Consider the following 17,355-nt stretch of genomic DNA (forward strand, 5'->3'; position numbering starts at 1 on the left):
CCCTCTCCAATCTCCCTCCCAAGAAAAAAAGAAAAACAACCCATAAAGAATGAAGGAAGTGGATATCAAGTGTTTCTTCAGGAAAGCTGCCTGACAATTTTTAGATTACAAATATTTTTTTAAACTTGACAAATACCAGAAGCAGCATCACCTTATAAGGCAAAAGGCAGCTGAAAGCTAAATCTTTATAAGCCAGAGTGACTCATAACAGCAAAGATTCTTCCTAGAAAAACAAATCCAATCATCAAGCAACAGCAAGTTAGAAGCTGAAGGTTACCAACAAATCCCTCTTTCTCCATTACTACAGTGGGCTGGTGTTGACTGATTCAACAGACATGCCTAGCTACTATGAATGAGAAAACAAGCTAGACAGACTACTGATCTGGCCCAGCCTGACTACTCATTAGAATATAACATAGTGTGTATGCTACACTGAAATCACAAGCGCAGGTGAACAAGATCACATCTTGCCCATATCTTTTCATTCTATAGGAATGCAGCAGTAAGTACAGCATGTCTCAGAAGCTGCACCTCTATTACAGCTTTCAGCACAGTCTGCAACCAGCTGCAGGGTTGAGACAGAGAAGGTGCAATAGCAGGGATGCAACACTGTTTCCAATAAGCCCATGTGGTCACATAAAACCCAGTACCACCACACCTTCACCATTACAGTTAAACAATGTCAATGAAAACTAGGTCATGTAAGGGCACTCAGCCTCTAACCCTGCCTCCTCAAAGAGGTTGCTGATGCCATCAGAAGTGGTACAATAACACTAATCACAGAAGTTGGTCTCAGTATGTTCCATGTAAACCTACTCCTCCAATCTGTTAGACATTCAAAATCTTCCTCTGAATGCACCCGTTACTGCACACACAGCCCTTGATCTACCCAAAGTGTGAGCCCAGGTAGCTGTAGTTTCAGCAGAGACCTCAGTACCACAGGCAGAGACCGAGGCACCAGGGTTCCATTTCCCTCTCAGCCAACAAACCACTGTATATATGCTTCCAGGCAAGACATTTTGTCAGCCTTATCTCCACTTACATTCTCAGGTCAATTTCTTCTTTATTTATTTATTTTGGCTCCAGGGATAATCCAGGGATCATCTTTTACAACATGTTTATTTATCAAGTGTTGCTGAGCACAACAGGGCCTCAAAGCATTACATGAATAATAACAGGAATGTCAGCTGCAACATAACTCCAATTAGTACAACGCTGTTCCCCTCCTAAGTCAGCCATACCAAACATCCTGCCCCAGAAACCAGAGGCACGTGTTTAATCTCACTGTCCCGGCCTTTGTTAAATGCTTCCTGGCTGTCTGATGTGCACCATGCAACCTGCAGTCCATCTAAAGGGACAACCCTGACAACTTCCAAGTGTTTAGGAGATTTCTTCAGGCTCAATTCACAGCTTCTTAAGCGAGGAAATTACAGCTTTGCAGGAGAGGCTGAATCAAGTCCTACTGCTCAAATTCAAACTGTCTGATTAAAGACCTGCTATAGGCAGCTCAGCTTTCTAGGACCTGGGACACCCTGAGCTCGGCAAGAGCCCTGCTGCTCTCCGGTTTTCTTACTTTGAAACATCCTTACATTGTTGTGCTTTTCCCTGGGCTTTACTTTAGGTTACCATCAGACACAACAGAGGCCCAGCTAACTCTGTTATGACTCAACAAGGGCTGTTTCCTGATGATTGCATTTCTAGAAACTCAGTTGATGTGCAGATGTAGAACATCTTCTGGTTGATTCTCTACTGCTGAGCGGAGTTTACTGCTTCTTATTGGTTCAAAGGCAAAGTGTGAACCTGCAGTTCGGAGAAGCTAAGTAGCACAACATATTAACATTACTTCACTTTGCATTTTTCTGACCCTAATCAGCAAATTCTACCATGCCACCACTTTCACTCTCTCTCTACATCTCAAGGGAAAACCCATAACCTGGCAGTAATCCAGCTGCTCCCTCTGGAGCAGCAGTTGCAAGAAACAGAAATGTTACCAATGCAGACAGCATTGATGGCCCTAGAAAGGAGTAAAAGCTTTGCTACATGGCTCTTCCCAGGGGCCCATTACATACTGACTTTCCCCTCCCCCCTCCATAGATGACCACAGCTAGGTATTGCCAAGAAGAGCAAGGAAGGGAAATTCCTGATTTCTGTCACAAAGGCACACAGGACATACACAGGCAAAGCAACCCAGCTTCCATGTCCTGAAGGGAACACACACAAACATCTTGTGCCACACAGATGAGGGCAGCAACTTCAGCCAGTTGTAAGAGGCAATTTCCAGTCTCTGCCCTTTCAACTACTGCAGCTATAAAAGGACACTTACAGCCTGTACACTTGCATCGGCTGTACTCATAATACAAACAGACAAACGGATACTCTGTGAAGTCCCACTACACACAAGAGGCTATGAGAAATACCTTTTAAAGCATACATGAACACCACAGAATCACACACAGAATCACAGAATGACCCGGGTTGGAAGGGACCTCAAGGATCATGTAATTCCAACCCCCCTGCCAATTGCTTTTTGTTTAAGAAGGCATCTCCTCAGCCTCAAGTAAGATTGCAGTTTGCATCTTTCCCCCAAACTCAAGCCCACCACCATGTACACAAAAATGAGCAAAGCTAACAGATAAGCACTGGTATCTGCACAAGTTTCAACATAGCCCTCCTAAAAACCCCTGTCAGTTGGGTATTTGTTTACTTTGCTTTAATGTATGGAGAGATTATAGATTATACGTACATACATAAAAAATTTTAACTACATATTAACAAAATTAAATACTGATACTCACTTCAGCCTCACAGCAGGTTGAGAACAAGAGCCAAAAGTCAGCCACAGGAAGGTAAGGAAAGTCTGGAAGCTTCTAAGGAAGCTCTTTACATCAGCATTAACCTTGACGATTGTATTCCTACATCTGCTTCTCTCATTACTATGGGCCCTGGATTGATTTTATTCTTCAGAGTTGCTCTTTACAAGGTCTGTAATATCTGCCTATAGCATACTTGCATCTCAGTTTCCTTGAGTAAACACTAAATTCGATAAAGCTCCAGCTCATTGCTACGTTCCCTATGCCCAGAGACAGCACAGAGCTGCAAATATTACTGATGAACTGTGATCCTGTACTCTTTCAAGATCTATGTACAACTAAAGAAATTTCTTCACTGTCCAAGATTAAAGCCCCAGGGGATATTCTTCTTTCACCTTTGCTTTAAACAACAGCAGTTACAGAAACTAGTAAACAGATGAGTTCCTGTTTATTCAGAAGCAGCTGACTCAGAGTACAGATAAATGGCTGGCCAACTGCAAGATATTTTACCTTTCTACTCCACAGTATGCCTTACTGTAACACTAGATGGACACTTTCCAACACTCTATTAAGCAACATAACCATGTGTCACACAGTCTTTTAGCAGCATTCCCAGATAGAATTACATGGCCTGGAATATTCATTTGAAAAGGTTTTGTTAAGTACTGTCATTCTGTGTTTGGGTTAGCAAAGGCATCTGTGCTCAGCGCATAGCATTGAAAGCTGCAAGATCAGTGATCCTTGTTTCCCGTTCCCCTGTCTCAGTCTGACCCATAAGAAAGCTCCTTCTATGCTTCTTAACAAGCATAGAGCTGAAAAATGAGGCTTTCTTACATGCACTGGGCACTCTAGATGAAATTAGCATTGAACAATGCATCCCATGGATAGGATGTAACTGTCCCCCTGCAGATTGAGAAGGACAGCTTATCTTTAAATAGGCAAGCCTACATGGGAGGCAAAAGGGTAGAATACTCTTCTATATCTTTGTATTGAACATAACTTCAAGAAACTTGAAGCTATCTGTGCTGTTATAATAAAATAAAATAAGCTGCTCTTGGACCAGAAATTGTTAACGAGTGCAAAATCATGTGAAATCCTGCATGTTGTGCTAGATCATTTATTGAGGTTCCCAGACATGGCTATTATTCTCTCCTCCCTAGGCTTGCACAAGTGTGGCTACGGAGCTGTGAGCACCCAGAGGGAACAGCACCAAAACAAAAGGGCTGCTTGTGAGACAGAGCCAGACTGCCTCAGCCACCACAGGGCACACTATGACCCATGTGAGCAGCAGCTCTCCTGTGCTGACTGTTCATTCATAATACAGGCACTATTAAAACATACACTAATAATAAATAGCTTCAGTGATACTAAATATACCCAAGGGATTAAAGCCCAAAGTACTAAACCTTGGCTAAGATCAGCAATTTAAAACTCAATTTTTGTTTTTACTACAATTGGAGTAGTGGTGGTTTGGTTGATTTTAACACTTTCACTTCATGCCAAGCTGCTCTTGGAAAAAAATTAAATCCAACAAAAATTTGAAAAAAGGTATCATTTTAACCAACTTTATTGCCTGAACTACCACAGCCTTGACAGCTCGGTAGGAGAAGAAAGCTGATCCAAACAGATTTTACTTGTGCAATTGTATTTAAATAGTACCCTCTATAGTGAAAGAAAGCAAAGACTTGTAGCTGACTCTCTCATCTTGGCACAGGAACTTACACTCCTTAACTTTATTTTTCTTCAGTCCCCCTATGGCCCAAGCTATACAGCACTTTCAACTCCCAATCCATCTCGTAATGTAAAAAATTGCTCATGGCACAACTGAAACTGCTGAAAAACGTGAATGACAAGTATAGCCCCTACACCTGCAGAATAGGCTGTTGCTTTCACCAGTTGTCCTGATATTGTGGTCAACTCTTTTTCCAGACTATTAAGCAATTGATTTCCTGTGGTTCAAGTACTTATTTTCCCTTTAAAGCCCTAGCCAAACCTATACTGGTTCATAATCTTTAATTCAATTGCTACTAAATAGAGAAAATTTAAGTCTTAATCTGACTTGCTATTATTTCAAATTCAGCACTAAGTAGGTTTCTTTTCAGATAACGTATTTAATTTCTTATATACTCACACACAAACAGAGATGTAGCACTGTTTAAATGCATCAGTTTCAATGCATACTCTGTCATCTTAAAACTGTTCCAGGGCTTCAGAAACACAGGATGTTTTTTTAAAAACATGACAGGTGTTTAGCTTCTAAAATACACTAGACAGAGCCAACTGTCTCTCACTTGTCATTAAATGGATATCATAGGTATTTTTCCAAAGGAGCTATTCCAGTTCCTAGAGAGCTGATACCTCTCTTCTAGTATCGCAGTATTCCACACACTTGTCCTTGCCATCCTTATGAACAGGAGGGCTATCTACCTCACACCATAAAGTGCATCAACCCAGGACACTAGGAGGAAGATACACCAGCAACAGCAGAATGCTTCCTGCTGCCCAGGCAAAGAATAAGGTACAGGAATGCTCTGTGCAAAGCTAACACAGCACTGTCAGAGCAAACTGGTAGCCTGTTCACCAAGGGTCCTGGGTTACATCGTGCCCTCTCAGCAGCCCAGTTAGTATTGCAGCATAACACTGAGTCTCACCAACATACCAAGCTGCCCTGGGATAAACCACAATATAACATATAGGAAAGGCAGAAGTGACCTTTCCAAGCAGTCCGCTGCAGAGCTGAACCAAGCCCTCCCACAATGCTCCTGCACACCCCCAGCTCAATGGGGAGCAGCAGTCAAGTAAATGCCATCCCACAATCACACCCTGACCAAATCTTCAGCAGCACCCAGGAAGGAAGACAGAAAAAGAAGCCAGCATAGGTAAAGGAAATTTTAATGGCAACAACAGCAGTTTATGTCATTTAATTCCCTAACCCAATCAATCAAGTGAAGCACTTAAGGACACAGAACTGCAAGTTGCTTATTGCTTAGATTCCTGCAAAGTATTTCTTTCTCTTTCCCTTCCTCCTCTTTTTGTACTTAAAAAAAAATAAAAATAAAAAAGCTTGTGACTGAGAATGACTGATATCTTCACGTATCCACAGCAACAAAACTAAGACATATTTTGCTCCCACAGAAATCTCAACAGCAATGAACTACAAGACAGAATTTTTACCACGGTATATCCAGGGAAGAAAAAACACCCATCCTATCTTTACCCTTTGTGGTAACTTCACAGAGCCGCAACAAAACATCCCCAGTTTGGAGGCAAGTCTAAATATCTTTTGCTCTCCAAAACCAATCATCCAAACCACACAAACCAAATAAAAGTTTTCCATTTCATGTTGTAGCAACTCCCTTTGCTCTGATCCCCCACCTGGACACTGAGAAAGCAGATCTGGCCACACACCCCTGTGCTGGCAGGACAACATAGCAACAGCTATGAGCACGTCAGCCAGCTATTACAAAGTAACATGCTCTTGCTGGACCAGCATCAAAACTCAGTGCAGCACTGATATTTGGCAAATCGAGTCAGTACTGAACATGAATGTGACAGCAAGCAAAGCAGAGCAGAACTCAAATCCATCTAGATAGGACAGCAGCACTCACACCATCCAGAGCTCTTCATCTCAACAAGTGCCTCATAAAGCTGTTTTCTGACAGCCTTACTGCTGGAATCCCCTGGACACCCCTCAGGCCCGGGTCTCTTTCTGGAGGATGAGTGTTCATATCCAGCTTGGATCTAGCAAAATCCTATTAGACATATACCTTCTCTTGTCACGGTGCACTCCCAGGACTATGCAACTTCTCCACCCTTTTCCTCCCTGCCCTTCTGAAGACCTGCAAAACTTCAGTCACCTTAGGCAGCACTCTCAAGCACGCAGTCCAACTGACAAGACAAGAGACTCAATACAATGGAAGTTTATCTGAGGTCTGCACAGAAGTCAAACTCACCTTTCAGGCATGACCAGTTTCCAAACCATATTTGTTTGCAAAGCTTAGAAAGCATCTAAGCCAGTAGCTAGATGCTAGGTAGCTATAATAAAGATGCTAAAGTTATACACTGTGCTGCAGTGTCACTGCTGTCTCAACAATCTACCATCTGGAGGATGAACTGCTTTAAACGTGATTGCTAGCACCACTGAGCCCTGGAAATCCAAATGCATATCTTGAAGAATCAAGACTGTTATGTTTGTTTTTAAGTACTACTGTAGAAATAAAGATTGACTTAAAACTCTGCAAGTCAACTAGTATTTTATACTCAGTTAAGAGACTCTAAATGGCCTGGAAATCAGCATCATCTTACTTAATGATTTTTGAAAGTTTTGTGCCAGGTCAGCTATAGTAATATTTCACTGCAACATATTAGCTAAATCAACCTGAAAACAGATGCAGTTCTTTACTGTCCCCTCCTGATTTCCATTACACAGTGAAGTCAGTATCAACAGGACCCAGTTCTTACTTGTCCACACCTCAGTACGCACATACAATGGAGACAGTAGTTCACCTAATTTGCTCCATCTAGGGACCAAAATCTGCCCTTTGATAGATACTGCCCAAAATTATTTATATTGTTTATTATATCCAACTATGGAAAAATCCAGTTTTGCTTGTGCCATACCAGGCAGGACATCATACAAGTAGTTATTGCTTATACTTTAAACCAGGGGAAAACAGAACTATGTATACACAAAGAGCAAAACAGAGACAAGACAGTGACAAGATAGTGTCCATCTCAAAGATTCAAGAATTGAGTGGGAAAAAACAAAAACCAAGAAAATCCACACAAAGTATTTAATTTCAGCTTTATTTCTGTTTTGGGGTTTGCCACAATTACACATGACTTGGTCAAGTAGACTAAATGCTACAAGAGAAGATTAACCCACAGGGATAACAACTACTCATTGACCACTGGTATTTTAACAGTCCTACAGCTAACCATCATGTCCTCATTAGAATCATACCAGGCTCACAAATTGATAATAATCATAAAGTCCTTCCTTAATTCTCTCCAGCAGTTTCTGCCAATTGCCTACACTCTTCTGACTTCATATTATTCCAACACGGACTAAGACAGCCCTGTAGTAAGAGATTCATACACACATTCATAATCATTTTGTCCAGTTGGTGCCATACTCTTGCTGGTGCCCATCCATTATAACTAACATGTATTGCTCTAATGAAAACAAAAGGCCTCAAACATTTTTAAGAGTTTATGAGGTGCTGTACAGAAGCTACGCAATGTCACCTCACTCAGCACACTCCCCGCTGAAAAAAAAACAAGCGCCAAATACACAAACCACAGAGGACAAAAGTGAATACCTCAAGTAAGACATTCCAGGTGTCATACAATACGCATTATTTTTCTTGACACAGACATAGACAAAAAAATAGGCTTTTGTTGCTGCCAGCAGTTGAAGCAGAATAAAGCACTATTTTCTTCCCCCTTACCCAGAATCCAAGCAGGATCATTATGAAAAGGACTGTTCACAGAACACTGTAAGCACCACCAATGTACAGGGGCTGCCTGAAGCCCCTGAATGAGTTGGTCCCTGCCCTGCGCAGACGGTCAGCCAAAGCACGCATTTAATCTTCAGCTATGAGAAACGCTGCTGTTGCTACCTGTGGTGAGATTATAACTCAGAAATATGCTGCGGCTGTGTCAAAACTTTGTATCACTTAAGATATAAGCAAACTCCTGCTATGAAGATAACATCCTCTTGCTTCTGGTCTGCTTTAACATTATAGAGCCTGCGGGAGATGAGGCAGGGGGACAATACCTCACAGCAGGTTGAGAACAAGAGCCGAAAGTCAGCCACGGGAAGCTGGGGAAAGTCTGGTTGAAAGAAAGCAGTTCCTCATTATGAACAGGCTGTGAAGTATAAGTTGTTAAAAGTTGCTTAAGAAACAAATCCAAACTTGGAAATACAAGTTGTTTCTCATCTCTGTTCCATGCCATGCCATAATATTCCCAGCACTAAACCGGGTGCGCAATTTCATTTCCAGTCAACACGAATCCAGTCAGTGGTTCCACATTAGTTCTTTTTTATATCTTAGTCTGTCAATGTAAGTTACTTTCATCAACCACTACCTATTCCCAGTTTCCACTACTTCCCTGCAAATATGATTAAGAAACCTGCAATTACATTTCAGTTTCTGATACAAGGCACTGGTAATATATTTTTCAAGACCTGAATATATACATAGCTGTGCCCTCCCTGCGCTGCATGCTCAGAGGAAAATGCAAATACTGGTGAAATTAAGGAGCAGAAGCGAGCGAAGAGAGACTCAAAGTGGAAGTCATTCTCCTTCCATCAAAGGAAGCAGTTTGCTCTGGAGATTCACCTTCCTAATTCAGACTACCAGCAGAGCAACCAGGGGCCTTGAGCATCCCCAAAGCCCTGCACAGCCCTGCTATGCCCACTATGATACAGGCTCTCAAGTAGGATTGAAATGCATGGACTTCCCTCCAGTTCCATAAAGCCAGGCCCATTTATAATGGCTAATGATCTGGTTTAAGGTATCCAAGGAAAGTAACACATTCATTAGCTACCCTAAACAGCAGGACACTACAGTAAATTATGACAGCTGCGGTGTCAAGCTTTTCAAAACTTTTCTTTATAGCTTTAAATACAGCTGGCACAGGGGATATCTTTTTCTAAGGAAAAAAAAAAAAAAAAAAAGAATAACAATCCATAGATCAGTATCCTGTATTCATAGTTCAGCCACCCCTAAGTGCCCGTAATGGTGTTACTTGCCTGCGCTTACAAAGCAGCTGCACACAACCTAAAGGCTTTGCTAACACCAATTCACACATACAGTTTTCAGTCAAAGAAGTAAATTCAGAAACACTTTCCTTCTCTCATCATTCCCAAAGTCTGACATTCTCCATGAACCAACGAGTTCTCCTTTCTGCTTTTATAATGCTGTCTCTGAAGATACATGAATAAAGGCACAGCCTGAATTCACAGAGTAACTCATTCTCCCCCTACCTGAAAGAAAACAATCATGTTCTCTTGGACTTCACAACTTGAATGCTCAAGCAAACATCACCCACATAAATGCTTATTGCTCAATCTGCAAGAGATTATGTGCGGCCAGTGCACAGAAGTGGTAACAGTTCTCCACAGTACTGTAAGAAATTCCCACTCAGAGACATCCCAGTGGAGCTCCAGCCTCGTTTGCTCAACCTTCTGCTTTGTGAATTAATGGATTTGAACTGCACATCAATACATGACACCTTAGGCACCTGTAATAAAGAGGATTTGTGAAGATAATTCCTGCAGATCCATTTCTCCTAAATTCCTTCAGTTGTGCCTCTAAGATAAAATAAACTAACAATCTAAAGGTCCAGTGAAGAAGGAGAAAAAAAGAAAAAAAAAAAAAACAGGTAACAAATGGAACAATGCATATGGAAGCAAAGCAGGAGGAATATTGCAAAATAAACTGAGATTGTCCTGCATTTATTCACCCACTAAAACTACCTGAAGGCAATCCAAAGTTGATAGCTTTTTAAGGAATAACAATAGAGACCTGAACACATAGGGTTGCACACCACCACTTAGTCAGGAAGTTCACGGCATGCAACAAGAAGCTGATCTTACCATCTCAGGACAACTCTTCCTGTTGTATATTCCCAAAGCACAAATGCAGCTTTATTATGATGAGTGCAGTGGTTCATGCTCACTCTGCTCTAATTCCTTTAGAGTTTTGTTGTTGTTTCGTTTTTATTAAGAGCTTTTGTTGGAGCAGCAGTGCACATACCCCAAGTCACTAACTGCAGGCAGCTTCCATCCTGTGGGCCTACCCTCACGTCAACAACTCCAGATTAAAAGCCAGAGTACAGAGAGAGGGAGCATTAAATGCAAACTCGATCTCCTCCCACCTCTCACTTGCTGAATGGAGCTGTAGTTAAATTGGTCAGCAGCATTTGTCAAGAGATTAATACAGAAACAAAGGTGGTTTTGGCCTCTTTACTGAGTATCAAGAATATTTTCAGAACAAACACACCCTTTCCCTCAGCCTGTTAGCTGCACCCAACTAAGTGCCCCTCAGCACAGGTGACCAGCACATGCATTCTCTCCTCCTTGTATGAAGAGCCATGAGAATGAAACAAAAAGGGTCACAATGAGTTAGAAAAACATGAAAGCATCAGTACGTTTAAATAAAGATACTTGTATACAACAAATAGCTGTACTTCCCCCCTCAACTAAGAAACTGGCATTCATCTAAATAGTCATTCCCCGCTGACTGAGCCAGTCCATTTACCAAAAAGTAAGATTTTACTGAAAATAGTTCACCATAAGAAACCACTAGGGTTCTACTTCCAGAATACGGTATTGATTGTGCTCCTACTACAGGATAAAGCCAAAGCAGCACATTTATACTCCCCTAACAAGGAGAGCAACTGTTATACATACCACAAAAGGAGCACCTCTCCCCTAATCACAGATATGATCACTGTTGCGTGTTGTGAGATGCCAGGCAAGTGAACATTAAACAGTGTGGATGAGTAGAGATTGATTCCACAAAATGAAGAAGCCATCAGGGAAGAGAAGACCTCTGGCTCCTGCTTACTTTTTAAGGAGCACACGACTTTTGTAGATCTCGCTGCAAAGTACATTTTGTGAGCCTGAAAGTAATTCTATTAAAGATTTATCTCACACTTCAGCTAAAACTTCCTTTGTGAGACCAAGAAGTAAAGTTTCCATAAGGTCAAAACTGCCATTTAACTCTCTAGAGATTCTACTGGTCTTTTCAAGCTGTTTAATAGCTATGATCCTCCTGAATACATTTCAGTTGTGTAGGCTGCTCCTCAGATTCCCCTTGCAATATAAACTTATCTGCCAGCACCGCAGACAGCATCAGTCATATAAAACAGCCACCAAGTGCCATTTTCCTGTTGAGTCCAAGGGTTACAAGAACACACATGAAAAGTAACATCTTTCCTTTAATGCCAAACAAAACAGAAGTCAGCAAAGAACCCTGGCCTTCTTATGAGCTGGTCTGCAACAGTATCCATAAAGCTGTTACCTCTGCTCACTCCGTGTATCATAGCACATTTCACAAGCCTTTTGCAGACTCTAGCCCCATTTTTCTGAGCATGACTAGCTCTCCTTGGAATAACAAAGACAACCTCAACAAAACATTCACCTCAAGAGAGGCAAAACTCTGGAATTCCAGTAATTGAAGACACTCTCTGGCTAAAAAGACACCTCTGTACTTTGTTTGGAGTGTAACATGCTCCAAGGAGTCCAGCTTCTAACAAAGACCAGTCATCAATCCACAATACTTTCAACAATATATGAATATATTCATACTGTCTCATGGTTCATCAATTTACACAGCTTCTTGGTAACGTTAACTTGTGTGAACACACCGGATCATCAAAACTGACAGTCAGAACCACACAGCACAACAAGTTCAATTGTGCTTAGGTAAAGCTAAGGAGAGCATTCAAAGACAGCCAGGAGAGATCAAGACAAGACAGTTCAACAGGCACTCTCATCTTAGATGCATAAGATGTTGCTGAAAAAGGCAATCTAGTTCCTGCTGTCCTCCATCTACCTGCTCTGTTTCCTCGCTCATTTTGAAGCTAGCATTCAGAACTAGCAATGAGGTGGATAACCCTGGGGAAAAAAGTCTGGTGCAAGGAAAACTGTAAGAAAAAAACAAGAGTCACAGGCAAGAGGATATTGGGACCGTTCCTACAGCAGTATTCTAGACACACATAGCAAAACTATTGTAGATACTTTACAAACAATCTCTGGAGCTACAATCCAAAAGTATTATCAAGTACCACACAGCAAGCCCTAGAGAGCACAAGCAAAATTTCAAGTAAGGTTCATATGTCTAAGATCACACACACCTACAACTTACATTTAAAAAATAATCATCATCTCTTCTGTTCAGAGGTCACAATCAAGCATGCAAACATCAAAATATAGAAGTATTTAGTGAGGACAGCGAAGACATTATGATCTATATAAGGCATTAATTCAGATTTGAAGCCAGTGTTAGGCTGTGTTTTTGCTACCACTTGAGGCTTCAAAAACAAACACACATATCCTTTCAAATTCTGTCTTAGGGAATTTGTCAATAATTTTTTAACAGTTTAATGGAAATTTAAATGAGTCAAGCTTTTTAACCAGCAGTCATACCAGCACTTCTTTTATCAATAACTATTCGACAAAATAGCAACTGTAAAACAATAGCCTAATCATGATTCATTCCTCTGGCATTTATGGTGAGAACATGATCTTGATGGACTCATTTAGCATTAATAGTGTCATTGATCATTAATTCAGCTAAAGAACTTCACTTTGCAACTCAATGTTAAACATAAAAATCGATAATTATAATCTTGAAACATTACTGATTTCTCCTACCCTAAATCTTATACTTCAGATGTAAGAAAACTGAATGGATAAAATGGAAACAACGTGAAAGAGCTGTTTTACCTCAGCCTAGGAATGCTATACAAATATAAGATTATATATCTAGGAATGATATACAAATATAAGAGACCTGTGGAACTGGAGCAGTACAAGATGCTATTGCACATTGCATCCTGCACACAAAAAGCCCCATGTACCATACAAGAAAAAGTTTCTCTCTGGTGTGGCCTCAGTGTAGCTTTCACTTCCCCTTATATACCTTAACAAAGCCTGAAAACACAAATCACCTTCTCCCAAACCTATTTGGATGCTGAGTATTTCAAGATCTAGGTACCTCAAAATCTTAATCAGCAAGAAGAGTTAAGTGCTCTCATCTCACTTAACTCTGCTGGCTGCAGGAGAAATTACTAGAAAGCCATTTCCTCACACTCAGCTAATTCATCTTCCCAGCACGGCCATGCAAGTGCAGAACAGTGCACTAGTGACAGGCACTGATGCACTGGCTTTTAATGTTGACTTCACAGACATTGTAGGACTGAAGTTGTGACAGAGGCATCTGTTATTCCTTCTCCATCAAGCTTGTACTGAGACACAGACAAGGTCCTCATTACACCATGGGATACAGAATAGTTTATTTTCTTAAAGCAAAGCTTCGCACTGCTTTAAGGACTTAATCCCCTGTAAAAGTACCCTCTTTAAAACTAAGTTTGTTTTAAGAATAAGAATTGAGTTACAGCCTGGTTTTCTCATCTTATACTTTGGGCATTCAAATAACTTCTTAAATATTCCTGAGAACAACTCCCTCCCAAAATTTTAGTAGTAGAAGGTTCTTTTTTCAAGTTGTCCACTCATTAGGGCTGTTGCTTCTGAGGTTAACTCAATCTTTATAAATATAGCACAGTGTCAAGCACTGCTTTCAGCAAATACTAAAGAGTGAATCTCTTATTTACATTTTCCCCCCAATGTCAATATTTCACTTGAAACACAAACTGAGAGTTGAAATAAGACAGTTTATTTCTCTTCTCTGCACTATAATTGCAAACAAGGTGGAAAAGTCAAAAATCTACTTGTTCTAAAAGCCATAGGACCTGTCTTTCCTTTACATCTGTGCATAGCTGCATCTTTTACTGTCAAAATATTTGTTTTGTAAGTCAAGCTCCCAGTGACCAGAAACAATCAAGGGCTCTATTTAAAAATACCATTGCTTTACATTCAGGACACACACTGACAAAAATCAGCCTTTCTCCTAACACCCCTTTGTGATCTGCAATTAAAAAATATACTTTTTTTGTGTTAATGATAGGGTGAAGGAGCACCGCTTTTAGTTTCATTTTAACGTATGTTACTGTATGGGTGTCATCGCAGGCTCTATTCAAATCTCCAGCTATAGCAGCCGACAACAGAATCGTATGTTTTTCTCCCTCAGTTAGCTAAAATTAAAGGGACTGTTGAAATAGTCTCCTTTCCAGCACAGATGACAGTCACCATTGTGGATGCGCTGCTCTGGATTCAATCATTACCCCCTGCTTCACAAATCAGACACACATTATGTATTACAACAAAGTGCAGCCAATGTTTGAATGCTTGTATACTTTTTTTTTTTTTTTTTGTTAAAAACACAATCATGCAGTCATTCCATGGTTGCATAACTAGACACAAATCAAGTCTGCTTTCCTCTGATTTCCCTGCTGCCACTAAAATTCCACAGCATTCCCAGCCTGGACAGTGAAAGATGAAGAAAAATTCAACATCTCAAAATCATGGAAAACAAGCTAAGTCTCCCAGTCCCCAATCTTGATAATAATGGGCAATAATAGCAAATGGCCTCCCATCCTGCAAACAGTTCAGTTTGATGGATGCTAACAATTTGGCAACTTCTGCATGTTACCACAAATCTCCACTAGGTTGGGACTGCTGCTGACCTATTGAGAAATACATAATGAGCACCACATGCTCCACAGTATTCTGCGATATAATCGAGCAAAAACTGAAAAACAAGAGAGCTATAGAGACAGCTAAATAGATGTCAGCATAAACATTTTGGCTTATGTTTTAGTAAGATATGCAGCAACCCATGATCCTTGCTGTCTTTGGGGAGTCTCTACCACTAATGTAACTGGGGGAAAAAAAATATCACCACCAGCAAATTTACCTCCAACTGCTGTAGAACATCCCCATCTTTATAGCAGGAGCCCTGACTTCCAACTATATTCAAATACAGAATTCTGCACTCTTACAGGCCACACATAGAATCTGCATGTACTACAAATATATTATAGAGCAACACTTAAAGCCTTGCCATAAACAAGAAGTGGCATAAGAGAAACAGAGGATCCCATTTCCAAAATGCATTAAATGTTTTAGGGAGCAGGTCAAGAAAGAAAACTGAGCAAGCATCCCTCATGCTAGTTTACAGAGCAAGTCATAAGCAGAGCTCCAAGTCCCAATCCTGCAAATACCTATTCTCACTGCTACAATTGCAGCTACACAAAGGATACACACTGCTGTTTGTATTTACAACACAGCCAAATTTAAAACCCAACATTAAAGCAATTTAATGCTAGGCTGTACTCTGAGATGTGACATTCATTTGCCTTTTGGATGTCAAGTTATAGCTACAAAGGGGTAGGTAGCCCTAGATAAGACTGTAGATGTGCACTAACAGGCAGGAGAATTAGAACAGTAGCATTCAACCAGGAAAAGAAATATCCACAGCAAGGTGCCAGCACAGTAAAGATGAGGCACAACAGACAGACTGCCATATCCCAGAGTCATATTCCCAGCACCAAGGTCTGAAGTCTCTTCTCCAGGTTCAACAGCCCCAGCTCTCCCAGCCCATCCTCATAGGAGAGCTGTTCCATTCTATGGATCATTTCTGTGGCCTTTCTGTGGACACACTTTAATAGGTCCATGTCTCTCCTGTACTGAGGACTCCACATCTGGATGCAATACTCCAGGTGAGGTCTAACCAGCACAGAGCAGAGGATCACCTCCCTCACCCTGCTGGTCATGCTTCTTTTGATGCAGTACAAGGCAACCTACAGCCTTTTCAGTGCCAAGTTTTAGTCCCACCTTGCACAACCATTTAGCACCAAGCAGTCTCACCACTGGCCACCTTCCATGGCCTGACATAAAGCTCATTAGAGGGACTAGTCAATGAAAAAAATGCAATGTTTCATCATTTTTTCCCAAAGCTGTCAAAATAATCTGTCACAGACAAACAGAAAAGAGATGGCACTGGATACTAAAGAACCATTAGACAATAATGGAAGTGAAGAAAGAAATAAACTGCATTACCACAGAATAAAAAAGAACTTAAAAAATACAATAAGCTAAAGCATCACTAAATTCAGCCTCCAAAAGTCCCTCTTTTCAATTATCTATGGCACATTGTAGACAAAGAAAGCATTACTTCTTAATGTTAGCTGGCTCAGGGTAATATTGCTTTCTATAAGGAACGCCCAAAAGACATGATGGAGCAAACGTCAGGAACAAAATTAGTAACGTGCAGTACAAGTTTCAGTGACAATTACTTCCCAGCAATCATTTCAAGACTTACAACATTCTACTGCATTGGGTTAGTGGCTATTTTTCTTTGTTGCATAAAGACAGCCCTGCAGAATGCAAAGAAAAAGGAAGAAGTGGAAAAAGTAACAGACTAACAGGTTTTCCAAGTGAAACTTAATTGGCAGATTAGCATTCTCAAGGAGATTTATCCACGGTGCTTTCAATTGACACTGCAGTCTTTAGTCCTTCCACTTATAAAATAAAACTAAAAAAAAATCCACACTAAGATTACAAGTGGAGATATTTCACCTTATTAAATTAGTGTGTCAGCTAACATTTCCTCTGTGATACTACATGCCACCATCCTCATACTCACAAAAGGCCTGGGTTTTCACTGGCGGAAACCTCATTGTGGTTTTCCAATATTTGAAAGGAGCATACAAACAGGAGGGAGAACAACTGTTTATGAGGGGAGATAGTGAGCAATAGGACAAAGGAAAACAGTCTTAAAGTGAGACAGGGAAGGTTTGGGTTATATATTTGGAGGAAGTTTTTCCGCACAGAGGGTGTTGACACACTGGAACAGGTTGCCCAAGGAGGTTGTGGATGCCCCATCTTTGGAGGCATTCAAGGCCAGGCTAG

The 17,355-nt window shown here is 40.8% G+C and overlaps 1 protein-coding gene across 12 annotated transcripts in view; it reads right to left on the minus strand.

The window, feature by feature from the left end:
* TSPAN4 (tetraspanin 4) overlaps positions 1-17,355 on the minus strand; it is a 380,904-nt gene that overhangs the window by 324,939 nt on the left and 38,610 nt on the right. The window lies entirely within an intron of this gene.

This window comes from Coturnix japonica, chromosome 5 (genome assembly GCF_054131305.1).
Source record: "Coturnix japonica strain WE chromosome 5, WE-NBRP24, whole genome shotgun sequence".
Classification (NCBI taxonomy): Eukaryota; Metazoa; Chordata; class Aves; order Galliformes; family Phasianidae; genus Coturnix; species Coturnix japonica.